The sequence below is a fragment of the Corvus hawaiiensis genome, chromosome 2, assembly GCF_020740725.1.
Source record: "Corvus hawaiiensis isolate bCorHaw1 chromosome 2, bCorHaw1.pri.cur, whole genome shotgun sequence".
NCBI lineage: Eukaryota > Metazoa > Chordata > Aves > Passeriformes > Corvidae > Corvus > Corvus hawaiiensis.
The window spans coordinates 32,731,476-32,747,340 of NC_063214.1; the positions used below are offsets into that span (position 1 = coordinate 32,731,476).

The 15,865-nt window shown below is 40.8% G+C and overlaps 1 protein-coding gene across 4 annotated transcripts in view; it reads right to left on the reverse strand.

Annotated features, from left to right (window-relative positions):
- Positions 1 to 15,865, reverse strand: part of TSPAN9 (tetraspanin 9) — a 172,064-nt gene that overhangs the window by 151,548 nt on the left and 4,651 nt on the right. For 2 of the 4 annotated variants that reach the window (XM_048294239.1, XM_048294235.1), the window contains exon 2: positions 9,887 to 9,930. The exons of the other annotated variants lie outside the window; for them this stretch is intronic. The gene's annotated coding sequence lies outside the window, so the exon portion shown is untranslated. The remainder of the gene's footprint in view (positions 1 to 9,886; positions 9,931 to 15,865) is intronic. 4 annotated transcript variants of the gene reach the window in all.

Genomic DNA, 15,865 nt, shown 5'->3' on the forward strand with positions numbered 1-15,865 from the left:
AAGCCCAGTTAAATCTTTAGGAAGACAAAGGCAAATACAGTTTTAAAACATAGAATGATGTTAATAAATATTTGATAGGAATGTCGAGGTCTCTAAAGTTGACCAGAGCTCATCAAGTACAGAAGTTTCAAAATCACTTTGGTCAGCTACATACTTTTATGGCAGTGCTTCTGCTTTATCCACATTCTCAGCATGGTAACACAATTCTGATGCATGGGCATGCTCAGATACCACAACTAGCACATGTGCCATCCTTTGGGAATCTCTGAGTTAATACAGCATCTAGTCTGGCATCCATCCACTTTCACAAAACAACTAATCTAACCCAATTTCCCATCATCTTTGTTAACCGTCCCACAGCTGTGGGCAGAAAAATTCCCCAGGGCTCTTTCCTGACACTCCCATAAAACACCCTCTGGTTTCATGACGGAAGGCACTGAAACAGGAGGAAAATGCCTCCATTTTTGCTGACTCATAAGCATGCCTCCGATCGGATGTGACCACCTGCCCATCACATGGTGACGCAGCCACGAGCCGCGCTCCTACAGTACCAGAAGTTCACGGGTACCCACAGATTTCCTGTTTGTGGGCACTGTGGTCAGATCAGAGTAAATGCACCACAACACACAGTCTGACAGTGCTGCACTGAAAAAAATACTGCATCATGTGTAGCCTTAAAATGCTGAGTGCTGTCCTCAAACAGGACAAGAACCTCCCAGCAGTCGGCAAAAAGAGAAATCGCTCATACATGAAAATCCCTAATTGAACTTAACAGGTGGAGAATAGACTTAAGAACTGAAACCAAGTATTTTATATCCCACACCAGTTAGGAATTCTTGTGTTACCTAACTGTAACCCCAAACTGTTTTAAATGCACTAAACTCACAGCCCCACCATCAACCCTGATGATGACTTCTACAATCTATAATAATGATACGATGTATGAAAAGAACCATGCAATTTTCTTGTTTTTACCATCTTTGTGTTTCAGTGAACCTCCCCTTCTTTCTTTTAAGAATCCTGGGAGACTACTAGATTAAAAGATAGGATAGCATGCATAATAATACCATATCTTTTCAATTTTAAGTATTTCATATATTTGTTCAAGTTGGGTATCCATGGAATTATGGTAACGTAACAGAAGAGCCTAAGGTGAATTAACATGTTATTTTGAAACAAGGGTACACACACAGATCTGCAGCTTTATTTAAACTGAGTGCAGAGAACAAAAAGTGGACAAAGTCACTACACTATTTTAACCTATACGAATGCTGAAGATTAGTCTTTTTCTCTCTCTTTACACACCCTCCCTTAAGAGAGAAGATTTCCATGCCCAAACGACTTTATTTCTTTCCACGTTCTGCTACATCTTCTCATTCATCAAAGGTTCATCAGCCTCATTTAATATATTTCAAGTTGGGTAGCTCAGGATGCTTTAACAAACAGGAATTTGTCTGAGCTTGGCTGGATTCCCTCAACTGCACCCTCATCCACCAGTTGGTACCAGCCAACTGTAAAGCACTGTTCCTGAACAAGTAACAATTGTTAAAATTAAAAAATTAGAGTTTAGGCTTTGTATTGTTCTGTGCTGCTATCAAAGGAAGCACTTGCATGAAAATACAAAAGCAGGAAACAGTAAAAAAGTACATTCCGTGGCACCAGCTCTTTGCCAACTTCAGTCTTCACTGTGTACTGTATCACACCAATAAATAAAAGGTGCACTGTGAGCAGCTTTAAAGCAAAAACAAATGACAAAAACCAAAACAAAACCCAAACCAAACAAACAGGCACCCCCCTCCAAAAAAAGAAAAAAAAAACAAGAAAAGAAAAAAACCCGAGCAGACTGAAGACTAAAGCACTAAACAATTGTGACAAGAAAAAAACCTTAACAAAGGTCAGTGTTGTCCCCGAGATTTTTATTTCAGCTGTCAGCTTTGAAAGCCAGATATATACAAATGTCAGTAAATGCAAAAGGTAAAAATTAGTACTCTTATACAGACATACTCACTGGCTTTCCAGAAATTCTCTTTTTTTTTTTTTTTAATTATGTACCAAGGTTATAATAATAAATCACAAGGAAAAATACAAGTTTTGATAGCATGCTGAATTAGTTATCCAAAACTGCAAATTATTAATTTTCAGTTCACCCCTGGAGTCCTCCTCCCATCTTGCATGTCTCTGGAATGACCCAAACAGCACCAAGGTGCGGCTGGACAAAGAGCACATCTGACACTTCTGTGTGAGGCTCCCAGACAAAAATCAGCTCTTGGCAAATCTTTACTCTCCAGTAGGTGAACAGAACTGAAAATCACAAGCCACGAGAGAAAAACAAACAGGCTTAAAGATGCATATTTCAAGCAATAGTGTTCACAAAGCTCTAAGTTTAAATTGCACGGCAACCATTAAAAATTTTAACATCAAAACAGCTGAGAGGCAAGCTAATGTCTTTACAAACAATTCGATGGGTGAAGGTATGGGTGTTAATGTCTTTGAAATGGGTATTAATGTCTCTACTAACTTTGGGCAGCAGGTTTGCTGCAGAGCCCACACAGCTTGGCTCCTGAAACCCACAAGGGTCTGCACAAGCCTGAACTTCTGAGCTTTGGGGTAAAACAGTAGGTTCGAGGGGGGAAGATGTGGGAGGCAGTTCGGGAAGGCTGTACCTTCCCTGTACCTGAGCCAGTGGGGAAAGGAAGAGGGCAACATGCGGCCGGGAGTTTGGGATAAAAGGAGGCTGCGCCCTCCGAAACCCCGAGAGAGAAAACCCCGCGGGCGTGTGCCCCGGTGGGCTCTCTCTTTATTTGAATAAAGTTGCAGGACTCCTCTGTCTCCTTGGCGTTTGTGGATTTTCCTGACAGTGCACAAAACATGCACATCACAACACGCAGCTAACTTCTTCCGGACTGTTTCTGTATTCTTTTTGATATGCACCAAGCGTGTAAGAAACAAGCAGACAATGCTGTCAAAGAAGCATACCACACTTAAACATGAATTAGAGACATAAACACTATTTAGGCTAAAGATAAATCCCTGGAGACAAGATAAACTAATTGTAAGATATTTCATTTTTCAAAATAGGCTTTTAAAAAAGAAAACACATTTTAAAATCAAACCATGACATCTAAAGCTACCTAGCTTTCTGTTTTCACCTTAAATTGCACAAACGCTTTCAAAAGATTGCAAAAATTATTTTGACAAAAAGATACTCATCATGATACAAGTTCTGCTAAGTAATTGGTATGAACATACCTATTTTCAGCACTTTTATGTGGCAAATCCTTCACCTTTCAGCGTGTTTAGGCTGAGAACAATCCAAAATAACTACAGTGTCAACACTCTGTGAATGTTCCTTTCAGAGACAGAGCCCTTGGCAAAGCCTGATTGTCCTTTAAGCTCACTTTCTTCCCAAATTCAAACTAACTTTTCCAATAATTTTTCTGTAAGGAAGAGTCTGTGCTTTTGCAACTGCTCCACACAAATTTGTGTTATCTGTCCAGCTCAGAGTCACAGGCACTGAATTCCATTTCTGTTCTTAGTCATGCATGGCTCACTCTCCATGCCCACAGCATCTCCCGTCACTCCCAGCACTGCTAGCAGTGTACAGTCAAGCCTGACCTAATGTGCTCCCCTGGAACAGAAGGCAAAAATAAACACACAAAGACAGCCCAAATGCTAGCAACCCTGGGTTCAAATTTTACCCATCTTGCATAGCATCAAATAGGCCACTTCAAAATGTTTGCAGCTTCACCTCCTCCCGGTTCATGTGACAGGCTCTTGTCAGCTCGTGTGTCTTTCAGTTTCCAGCTGACTTTACTGCCTGGCTTTGTTACTGAATACCTTATCAAGCCTCAACTCTCAGTTCAATCAAATAACTGAATCATGTAAGGTTCTGGGATTTGCTTAATGCAGACCATTAGAAAAATAAGAAAAATAAGTTTCCTGATGAGTTACTTCAGGAGATCTGTGCACGAGCCTCTGAAACCCACTACTAAGGGCAAAATGAGGAAATTCAGTACATTTTTCACATCTTGTGTGCTATACAGCAATAGTGCATTTATGCCATACGTTTCCCATTAATAATGCTGCTTTGTGTTAGCTGTCCTCAGATGTTGCACATCAAATCCTAGCTAGCCGACTATTTGTTTCCAAACTCCCCCTTTTTCCTTCTTAAACATTGCTGGCGCGAGGACTTTAAAAGAGGAAACATCCTACGATACTAGGTCAATTAATCTCCATGTCAGCCTGAGGGCAATACAGAGGCAGGCTGAGAAGGAGCTGGCAGGATGGCAAAGATAAAGCAGCTGAGTAGCACAGTTCAGTCAGGAATAGCACAGGGCTGAGCACGAGCTGACAGCCTCCCAGTACTGCCATGGCAGGAACACAAAGCAGGAGAGTGACTCATTAGCTTGAAAAACAGAATTAACAGCTATTGTTGATACTTACATGGATCCCCCAATTTATTTTTTTTATTTTTTTTTTTTTCAAAAACACTGAACATGGCTTGGAAAATGGGCTTGGAAATAGACTTGGCAATGACTTCCACAATCAATAATGATACACTGTGAAAAAAGTATCAAGTGTATTAGGAACATACTTCTGTGCCTCTGCTTGGGGGAAACCTACCTGCCTGAGGGGCACTCAGCTGCTGGAAAATCCGCAGCAACTGAACCAAAGTGCCAAGAAACACATCAGTAGGGAGAAATTTGATATTGGCTCTGCAGAGAGCTGGCTGAAAAGTGTAGTTTTTTCCTCACTGGCATCTCTAACCTCTGTGATACTACAAATGCTTCTGCTGAGAGACAGCAGTATCCCTTTGTAAATGATGGGGAGGATTCCAGGACTTCTAGCGAGGCAAGTGATGCAGCTCCTGAAAATCCCACCTACCTCCATATGAAGCCACAGACTTCTCTCCTACACTGAAAGAAACTGTTCAGGGATCCCAGGAGCAACAATTTTATGCAAAAGAAGAGAAAGCAAGAAAGAATCCACTGACAATCAAAGCTTTGGTACTCTAGTAAGATCAGTTTCCTTAAGACAAATATACCTAACCATTCACAGCCTCTCTGAAGCTCAGCTGCATGACTGTGATATACACCAAGCAGAAGTGAATAGTTGGGTCAACAATTTAAATACAGCAGCCAATAAATCCGAAATCAAAGTGGATTTGAATTGAATATACAGAGACTCTCCAGAAAATACTTAAGGTCTGATAATAGAAAATATGAAAACTACTGCTTTAAGAAATTTTGTTTAGTTCACAGCTGTCCAATAGGCTACCACAGGAACATGTACACATCACTGTTTAAAATGAGGCCTTTTTATTTCATCACAGACATGCAGACAAAAGAGATGCCACAAAACAAGTACCACGAACCAGCTCAGCCCAGAGAGATGGACCCCACAGCTGCTTTCAGGGGCTGACATGCCCAAGAACTGCTCTGTGGAAGGCAGCTGTGGATCACAGCCCCCTGTGGGAGCTTGGTGACAAGCAACAGGGACAACAAGCTAAGTAAGAGCAGAAAACTGTGCTCCATCACATTCCTCCATGCCTTCTCTCACATGACAAACAAGTAAGAGACAGCCTCACCCCCTCATTCATAAGGAGATTTGGTTATACATGTCACTAAATACTGAAGTGAAAATCTTTCGCCATATTAAAAAACTTAAATAAAAATCCACCCACGGGAAAGTGCCACAAATCTGATATTCCAAGGGAGCAGAAGTAATAACAAAACATGTTAATGAATGATGGGGACAAATATTCCAGGTTCAAGCAACCTGAGAAGAACCAGTGATTAACTCAACAGTATCTCTGGGACAAATAATTTTCCTTTCCCCATAACTAATTTATCTTTTGCCAGTGGGGTGCTCTTATACATGGAGATTTAACTTTATGGCACATTAAAGTTTAGCTGTATCATATTACTTAGTAACTTACAGGACAGGATCATTTACAATTTTGCCTCAAGGCCTCAGAATCCAGTTTAAAACAGAGACTCTGAAAATGAAATTATCCTGACCTGGCCAAATGCCAGCCCCAAGGCCACTGCCCACAGCAACTTCCTTTTCCTCAAGCTACCTTAGCAGAACTTCTAATAATGTTCCTGAAGATGTGACCTAACATTATCCATTTAATTGGACAAGCTCTTCTTATGACCAAGAACAGAGACTGATGCCAAGTAGTCATTCAAATCAGACATGAACAAGATGTTGGCCCAACTGTGGAATATCTGAGCACATTTCACACAATTTGCAAATACATGCCTTTGGCACAATGGGGTCATCAAGTTATTTCTATGACTGTAAGACAGCCAATACAAGTTAACAAAACCTCTTCTCATACTTCTCTTTCTCGCCTTGCTTGCCTGATCTCATTTCGGATTAAATTCTACAGCTTGTATTTGTTCAGTAGGTCCCAGGTGCTCCCCTCTGTGCCTCACTCTGCTGGGCACAGTATGAAAAACCTGAGAGCAATGACCCTGCTCACAGTCCCAAACAAACCACACAAACGAAGAACAGCCCTGCCCCAGTGAGGTATCCAGAGTCACCCTAGAAGACCTCACAGTCCGACACATGGGTAAGGCACAGTGACAACTTGTTCCCATACCTTAAATAGCACCTTAAACATTTAAAACCCATTGTTCAATACATCCTATATGTCAAAATATCCATCTTATCTGGAATGGCTGCCTGCCAAAAACAAACCGTCACAAAGCATCTCACACGCCCTTTTTGATTTCATTACACAACAGTGTTTTACAGACATTTAAAAAACCCCACAGTGTGTGGTGGTTTTAAGATATAACTGAAGATTGTCTTCACTATTCAGTGTGGGTCTGAGTTCTCTACTGAGCAGTTTCCTACAATAGCTTTTGTAATACACTGTATTTAATTTTGAGTGATGAGTAGCAGCATTTCACTCAACTTCAATACCACAGATCAGCAAGGCATTCAATCACTTTGTTTTAACAACAATTTGTTGTTCAGGTTCTAGAAATTCAAGTCTGGCAAGCTTTTTAATATGCATGAGTACATTTCATAGAAAGCAAAAAGTATGTTTCCCATTCTGCTCAGCAAGTTTAAGTCCTATCTTCTTCACACTTTGAAAGGAAAATTCTTGAGTTAATACAAAAGGGTATCTGAAATCCAGCAGCTAATGCTGATAAGCAAGGTAAAGAAAGTGGGGTAATTTCTAAACCTCCATTAGAGATGGGATACTAATTTTTCAATTTGCTGTGAAACAGATTTCAGAAACATAATGGAAAGGGGGAAAATTGCACATTACCATGCATGCAAGAAAAATGTTTGAAATATCCTATTTATCTTCCCTCTCTAAGGGATGTGGATTCTTTTGTACTCCTTGATGATGTGAATCACAGATCAGCATTCTGGGAATCAAGCCTATTCCCATTTACCAATGTAATATGATCATTTAGCATAATTAACACACGATATTTCGTTACTGCCATGGACTTGGACCAGATCTGAAATGTAAATATTTGCCAAACTGTACATCCTAGTGCCCAGTGCTACACAATGTTGTAACTTAAGACATTCACTTGATTTGCTCTGTCTTCTGGGGGTAGAGTTAAGGCTGCTGTGGGAATTCTCACTTTCAAAACATGAGCAGCTTAAACATTATAGATGATGTTACATTAATTTCTGCAGTATCAAATTTTAAAGGTGTGGAAACAAGATGAAAGAGCTCACAATACAGCAATCATTTCAAGTGGCACAAGAATGAACAGAAAGGAAACTCCTGGAACAAATAACAACCATTTCGATCTTCCCCAACTATCTTTTCCCTAGTGTACTCCATCACCCAGCTCTCCTAGGACACAGTAATCAACAAACCATCATTCTGTGTGATTCAGAGCACGGCACACATGCAAAAGGTAATCAGAAAAATCATTGCAAGATGTAAACACACAGCAGCCGTATGGAGAGATATTATGACCAAGACAAGACTCTTTATAACAATCTTAAATTCTACAGCATGAAATTTCATAGGTTCTTTATCTTACATACTGTAACATTGTGTCTCATCTATTACAAATACAGATGTTACCTGTGTCAATGCCTAACACCCCCCACCTATCTTTTCATTCTTTGCCTTGCAACAGAAATACTGGGAAGCTATTCACATCTGTGCTGGTATGGGGTTTTGAGGTAGAGTTAGTTTTCTTCACAGCAGCTGATATGGGGCTGTGGTTTGGATTTGTGCTTAACAAAACGTTAATATAGAGATGTTTTTGGTGGTGGTGAGCAGGGCTTACACAGAGCCAAGGCCTTTTCTGCTTCTTATATTGCCACGGCGAGGAAACTGGGAGTATTGGGAAGAGACACAGCTGAGACAGCTGACCCCAACTGACCAAAGGGATATTTCATATCATATAACATCATGCTCAGTTTATCAAGTGAAGGAAGAAGGAGAAAGGGAGGGAGATTAGAGGGAGGGCTTTTGTCTTCCCAGGTCACCATTCCATGTGATGGGCTCTGCTCTCCTGAAGATGGCTGAACACCTGCTTGCCCGTGGGAAGCACTGAATTAATTCCTTGCTTTGCTTGTGCTTGTGGCTTAACCCATGAGTTTTCCAGCTTTCACCTTTCCAATTCTCTCCCCAATCCCATTGGTGGGGGAGTGAGTGAGCAGCTGTGTGGGGCTTGGCTGTTGGCTGGAGTTAAACCACAACCGTGTCTAATATCAAATGTGCAGATTTTAACCTTGTTGTGTACCTCCTATTAATACCTCCTGTTACTGATTTTTCTCTTGGAACACACAAGTCCTACAAGTGAAATTTTCCACAGCAGTTAGACAACAGAACTATTGCCTTGACATTGAAAACTCTCTCAGGATATTTCCAAGTTCTCTCTTAAATAAACAGCATCTTTGCAGTATCCCCAAGACTGAGCCATTGCATTGCATGGCATCACCTGTAATGATGATTTACACAAGAGTAAAGGAAAGCTCCAGCATTCCTTTTTTTAGCCTCACCTAACATGTTCTTAGCTTTTCCCACTTACAAGATGATTCTTTCCCTTCATAGACCATAATCTCCTATCACTCATCCCAAAACGTACAACAGTAAATGTTCTTTGCCTGCAGCTGTCATGACAAGTTTTACACAGCAGCACAGAAGTGTGAAACAGTTCTTGGCAAGCTGAGTACAAGAGTGGACTATTATCTCACTGTTGCTCTCACTGCTTGGATTTACCAAGCCGCACTCCTTGCAGCCTTTGGCAGAACTCATGGCATTCAGCAGAAAGGTGGACCACCTTGCTTTCCCTAAAGGAGCTGCTTCTACTATGTGAGAAACTTAATGAAAGGTAAGCAGTGCCACATCTTCCACTCACTCCTGGCTGAGGCTAAATCCCTGAAGAACATAGGGAATGTAAAAACACAAAGCAATGGGCCTGCAGCTGTACTAAGACACCTAATGCCAGGGTAACCCTGGGTTCCTCCAAGATGAGTCTATTTTTCTAAGCCTGTTTATAGAATTACCCCTGCACAAAAGGATAAAACTTAGATGGACTAATGAAAGTGCTATCAGTAGGAACCTTGTTTCACTCTTCCCTGCTTCCTTTCCCTACAAATATCACAGACAGGTAAGAAAACAGAGGAAGAGGAATATTTGCATATAATGAAGAGGGGTATTGTCCTCCCCTGTTACATTTCCTTCAGTACTTCTGGCAGCACTTGGACACAACCCAAACAACAAGCACGTTACTCTGGACTCTCTCAGCATTTGTGGCAAGAAAATAACAGAGTACAAGAAGGTTTTATAAGGGCTGAGTGTTGGACCAACTCGTCTTCCCGTAATGTCAATGTGAGCAGTATCAAAGATAATGCTGAATGACTCCAAGAATACTTCAGAGATCTTACTTACTGAGGTAATTGGATGTACACCAAGGAAAAAGTTGCAGACCAAACCTGGAAAGAAGAAGAAGAAAATGAAGTTTTTTGCCTTTTAGACCCACTTCCCACCACAAACGTAATTAGCTTGGGATGACAGAAAGGAGACATTAAAAAAAAACAAACAGGAAAAGGTATATCAAATTCTATCTGCTTCTGAACAAAAGGAGTAAATCTTAACACTGGCCTCTGGGGCATAATATACTGATTTGATCTGGACTCAAGTTTAAATAATGGCAATACACAAATATTAAAACAGACTTACAAAAACTAAAGGGAAAACAGAGATCACAGGGAAAAGCAAAAGCTGTGTGTCTATTAAATCAAAAATGCTAGTCAGAAAAATCCAGTGCTTCTACCCCTTGGCATTCAGGTCCCCCATTATCACCACAACTCCTGATGACCTGCTTATAGCAGCCAAACTAGAAATTAAGCAAGACCCTTCCTGATGAACTCTCCTCCAGTAGCCTTGCTTTCTGACTGGTGTCACCTTTGCTTCTAGTACAACAAAACACTGCTGAAGTGAAACTCACACAAAACCACGCAACAGAAAGCACCCTACCTTCTCCAATTTATACTGGAGATTTCAGGCCTGTAACAGCAACACCCCAATGTCAGAAGGGTGCTACAAAATAGAAAACTGACCAAAGTGAGACTAGGATTTCCTTCAACCATATAGAGGAAAGACATGGAACAGTGTCATCTCCACTGTTTAAAGCCCATCAATATTATTGCAACTGCAAACAAAAAAAGTACAGACTAATTACTGAAAAAATTGTGATTATTCACCAAACTTGGTCATGGAAATGTTTCCATTATTGCATTGTTGTTGTTGATTTTTAAATTAATGTTTTCCCTTCACCTGATTCACTGTATCAAGTAAGACACCAAAACATTGCTGCTGATTTCACACGGTCTGTTTACTTAACCTGCTTCAGCACATGGACACTTCAACAGATGGTACACATCAGTTCTATATATCTTTGTTAAAGTGGACTAATGCTATATGAACTCATAACTGATATCAGACTCCATGGCAAGGACTTGCAGGCATCCACCAAATCTAACTCCCCAGTGACACAGGTAACAACAATTTCAGCCACTGAACTACTCATATTGAAGTCAAGAGTGCCTAAGCAATAACTAATAAATAATAAAATAAATATATAATCTTAAAAAATAATCAAGAATTAAACAATCCAAGCTTCCCACAGCTCCATTGGGTAGATGTTGGCTAGTTAATCAAACTGCTGTCACACGCAGTATGCTGTCAGCTATGCTTATAGATGAACTTTCTCCACCACTGATGTAAGCCAGTTATGAACACAGCATGATCTGTAACAAAGGCAGAAATGGCCTGAGAGGAGCACTTGAAGTCATGTAATCCTGCAAAACAGGTAGCAGTCCTAGCCATGTCCAAGGTACACTGATTGGCTTGACAAAAGCCAGCTCTACACAGTAAAATTAAGAAAGGAAAATCAAATGCTTGCAAGAAAACTGTCAAAGAGGTCTTGTTGTTGGCCAAGGTAAACATTAATAACAAACTCAAGGAAACAAGACTCTTCTGACAGACCAGAACTGGTGACATGAAAATTCATGGGCAGATGCAACTGAAGAGTTCAGTTCATACCCCCACAGATTCACTATTGGGCTTGGATAGGTACAAGATTGTTGCAAAAAACTATGATACAAGGAACAGCCACTCTGCAAATCCTTCAGAAACTTGAATCTTTCACTATGTTTTCTACAAGAGTAAGGAACTGTACTCAGCAGCCAGACAACCTATTCAATCCACAGTCGACAGCAGAAGAAAATAAGGAGACAAGTCTGCCTTCCAAAGCAGAAGTCCTATAACATGAGGGCTAACAAAACCTAGAAGAAAATGCTGATCTTTTCTCTTCTAGAAAGCTCAGTGACTGGTAGGCACTTATCTCCTGGTAACTGTTAGGTGCATCACCACACCTTGTCCTCTGAACTAAAGCATGCTTGTCTTTCAGCTCCTCGAACCATGTCCCAAGGGCAAGCAAAGTCTGTTTGCTTTTGTAAATGACTGCCTTGGACCAATGTCATCACCAGGTAAGTACCTACTTTGGTTGTCCTTGACAGTTTTGAGTTTGCCATGGGGATATTTTGTACCTCAAGTATGAGTACATTTTATTAATAAAATTTAAACCTACAGCTCTAACCACTTACAGATCTTTGAAACAGCAACTGGGCTGTCTAGTGATACAAACAGAAATAGTCTGGTAGTGATCTTCTACCTAAGACTTAAGAAGAACATGGAGCAATGAACATCACCTCTCAGTATCTTTTAAAAGTAAAGAAGGGGGATGACTTAGCACCTTCAAAACAAACAAGGGCCTTAAGAAGATTTTGATAAATTACTTTCAAATTTTAAAAACAGAGGAACTAAACAGTACTTCCTAAAACAGAGAGAAATACAGGGATTCCTAAATGAAGCAACATTTCTCTTTAAAGAGCTCTTTAAAAAGCAGTTCAAAAAAAAAAAACCAGCTGCATATCTAAATGACTTGGACCAGTTTTGTTTCCTTTCTGTGGTTTAATGTAGAAACAACAAGGAAGAAATGGACTAAAGACAGCAAAACTGTTCTGTTCTTACCATAGAACGAACTTCCTCAGCTCTTCAGAGAGGAACTGATTGAGAACAGAATAAGAAGGAAGAATTGAAGATAGAGACTAAACAGCTGTGAAAACCAAGCTATAATGAAACACAAGCAGGACTTTTTGTTTTCATAAAAGAAAGCAAGATGCAATAGAGATTGCTTGGGTGTCCCTAGAGAGCAGGAAACTGAAGGTGGATTTTTCAAGGAAAACAGACTGCTTTAAGAAAGATGACTTAAGAAATTATTTTACAAAAGACAGATTGAAGAGAGTTTCTTGTATAAGTCTCAGGAGGTACTTTGCGGTGACCATTCACCAGGAAAATGGTGTGACAACATGGAACTTGGAAAACTGAAAGCCATCCAGATAAATTTACATTAGTGTGTGAAATTAAGACTCTGTCTGTTCTCATTTCCTCCTCCTGGTTCTCCTTAGAAGATCCCTTCTCTGCTTCACATCCTTTTCACTTTGCCTTCTATATAATGAGAATAGAGAACACATCCAAAAAGTCAAACACATCAATGAAGTCTCTTCCTCTACAGATAGTCAAATCCCTCTACGGATCACTGGTTCTAGCAATTACTTTCACCATGGCCTTCATATCCTAATCTATGACCATATTCACCTGAAATACTGTCCTGGGTCTTCCCACAATGAAACAGGGGAAGTTTCAGTGTGTAGGATTTAGCTGATCTTTCATCCTGAGTAGGTGTGAGGGGAATATATTGAGAATTTTCCCAGAGTTGCAGTTCTTCCCCCTTGCTCTTCATCTTTGATGGCACCAAATAGCTCAGCATTAGGCATCTATGCAATTTATATCCTCCCTATAGATGTCTCTGCCGCTGTCCACAGTGTCCCAGGTGCTATGAATGCGAAGTCTTGCCAGTTCTGCTGCTTTCTCCACTTCTGGGAACATAGACCAGCAAGAGCTTTTCTAACACTCAGAGCCACTGCTACTTGGCAAACCTCAGTGAGACAGCACAGCAGCACTGGAGAGATCCAAATGCTCTGATGTATGAAAGAAAAACAATTTATATTTGGAAGGTTTCCTTAACAAGCTTTTAGGCCAGCCATTTAGGTTTTTATTTTACAAGGAGACATGCTTCCATCTGCATGTTAGTACAGGTCTCTGTTGCCAGAACCATTATCCCATTCCCCTAATGGTATTTTGTCCACATGTATATAAATGCATATAAACAATACAGTGCAGACTGTCCTCCAGTGGAAACAACATACTAGACATTCTCAGAACATTGCTTTCAATCCTTCACAACTTCAGCTGCACTTTCTTCAAACAAAGTCAGGTAACAACCTTCATTCACATATGGCTGCAGTCTTAAAATGGAATGCAAAGCTGATTTTGGGATAAGTATATATTTACAAAATCAAGGAACTGTTTAAAATAAAGCTGGATGAACATCCTGGGCAGAACCACCTTACAGCGAACTGTATGCAGAGTTGTGGATAAAAAACAGCACTAGAGAAACAGAAAGGAAAATAGGCTTTCAAAAGCATTCTTGAGTTATTTAACCTTTAGAAATGTGCAAATGAAAATCGAAAGTCTCCTTGCCAGAGCTCAACAAGAGTTTGGAGTACAGCTGCAATCACCATAAATGTGATTGTCAGCACACTGCCATAAGATACTTGAGGAGACAGCACTGACTACCCAATTGCACAAGACAACTCACTTGGGTTCTTCCCACCAGTGTCCTAAACCCAGGATTCTTTCAACTTCAGGCTTTGCCTCCCTCAATCCTTCAGGCCAAGTGAATTTAATTAAGACTGAAATTAAAGGACACCAAATATAGGAGAGTTCACAGAACCCTCTGCTCTCTCGGATTTGCATTGATCCCTGTTCCCTAGCACAGAGTCTCAAAATTTTGATCTAAGTCGCCTTCAAACCTGCTGACAGGGTGTGACATTTCAGCTCTCTGTTCAGTGTACCACCTCATCCTTCCTTTTCAGCCCTTCCTCCCAGGGGAGGGCTGCACACTTCCTCTCCCTTAGCCTAGTGCCTTCTCAAGGCTCCTGCCTTCCCACCCGTTCCCCCCAAGCTCCTTCTCCAGTCTATCCCTGCCTCCTGCCCAGACATGCCACACACGGATAATGCAGCCCCTGTGGTCCTATGCCTGCATGAGGCTGATAAATTCCATCATACCGTCACTATGAGCTTACACAGACCAGTCCAAGACTTGTAAACCAGTGAGGATGGCCCAGGACAAAGGCAGCTCTACTTGAGCAATATCAGAGCAGAAACTAAAGCCCAGTTAACACAGTTCAGCTGATTCTAGAGACATACAGTGACCTGGCCTCAAAAATATCATCAGCTTTTCACTAGTTAATGCAGTTTGTTTCCCCTTTTGCACTTGCAACAGGGATCACGGAAATAAACACCCAGCTATTAGTCACTTGCAGCTCCAGAAATATCAGGCGTTAGAACAGCATGACAGCGTTTGCATTACAAAGGAGAACTCTGACAGCAAAAGGGAAAAGTTCTTTCAAAACAACTTTAATAAGTTTTCCTGCTTTACCTTTTGAAACAAAGATCAACACAAACTTCAAATCTTTTAAACTTATGTTACTACTTCAGTGTTATTGTAGTAATGCAATGTCATATTCACATCACTGTAAAGAAATGCTAAGCTTAATTAATACCTTTGTCCACTTAAAGGCTTACTGGAGCATATGTTTATGATTTAGTCTGCCCCATCTGCCTGGAGCTATCCCTACAACATGCCTGTCTGTTTTACACTCTTGATTTTCAAAGCTGTTCAACGATAAAATTTTTTCACCCCTCCTCAACAGGCAGTCTAACAGACCAATACATCCCACTGGCATCAAAACACAGCTCATTACTTACTCAGGATCCTACATGTCCTATCTCTTCTTTCTTCCATGGGAAGCACAGTCAGATGTCTCCTTTCTTACTGGGCTTGCAGACAGTAACAGCTTGCAGCAGCTGGGCTTTGCCCAAGGATCATGCCTCATTCTACAAACTCAAGCCCTCAAGGTTTATTTTTTGACAGCAATGAATGCAAGTGTTTGGAATATCATCAGAAAACAGACGGAAAGGTGAGGTAGGGCTTGAAAGACATTTAAGCAACGGTGCTGTCCAGCTGTATTAACACTTAACTCACAGAGACACATCACTTTCCCAGAACACCTGTGCAATGAGGAAAGCATCCAGCATCTTTCACTGGAGAACAACGTCCTGCCTCATGACAAACACACTGCAGAAAACATGTCACTGAACCACAGAAAGTGACCCACAAGACATATTTGATGGGGTTTTTCCTAGGAAACAGCACTGACATTCAGCAATGCATGTTTC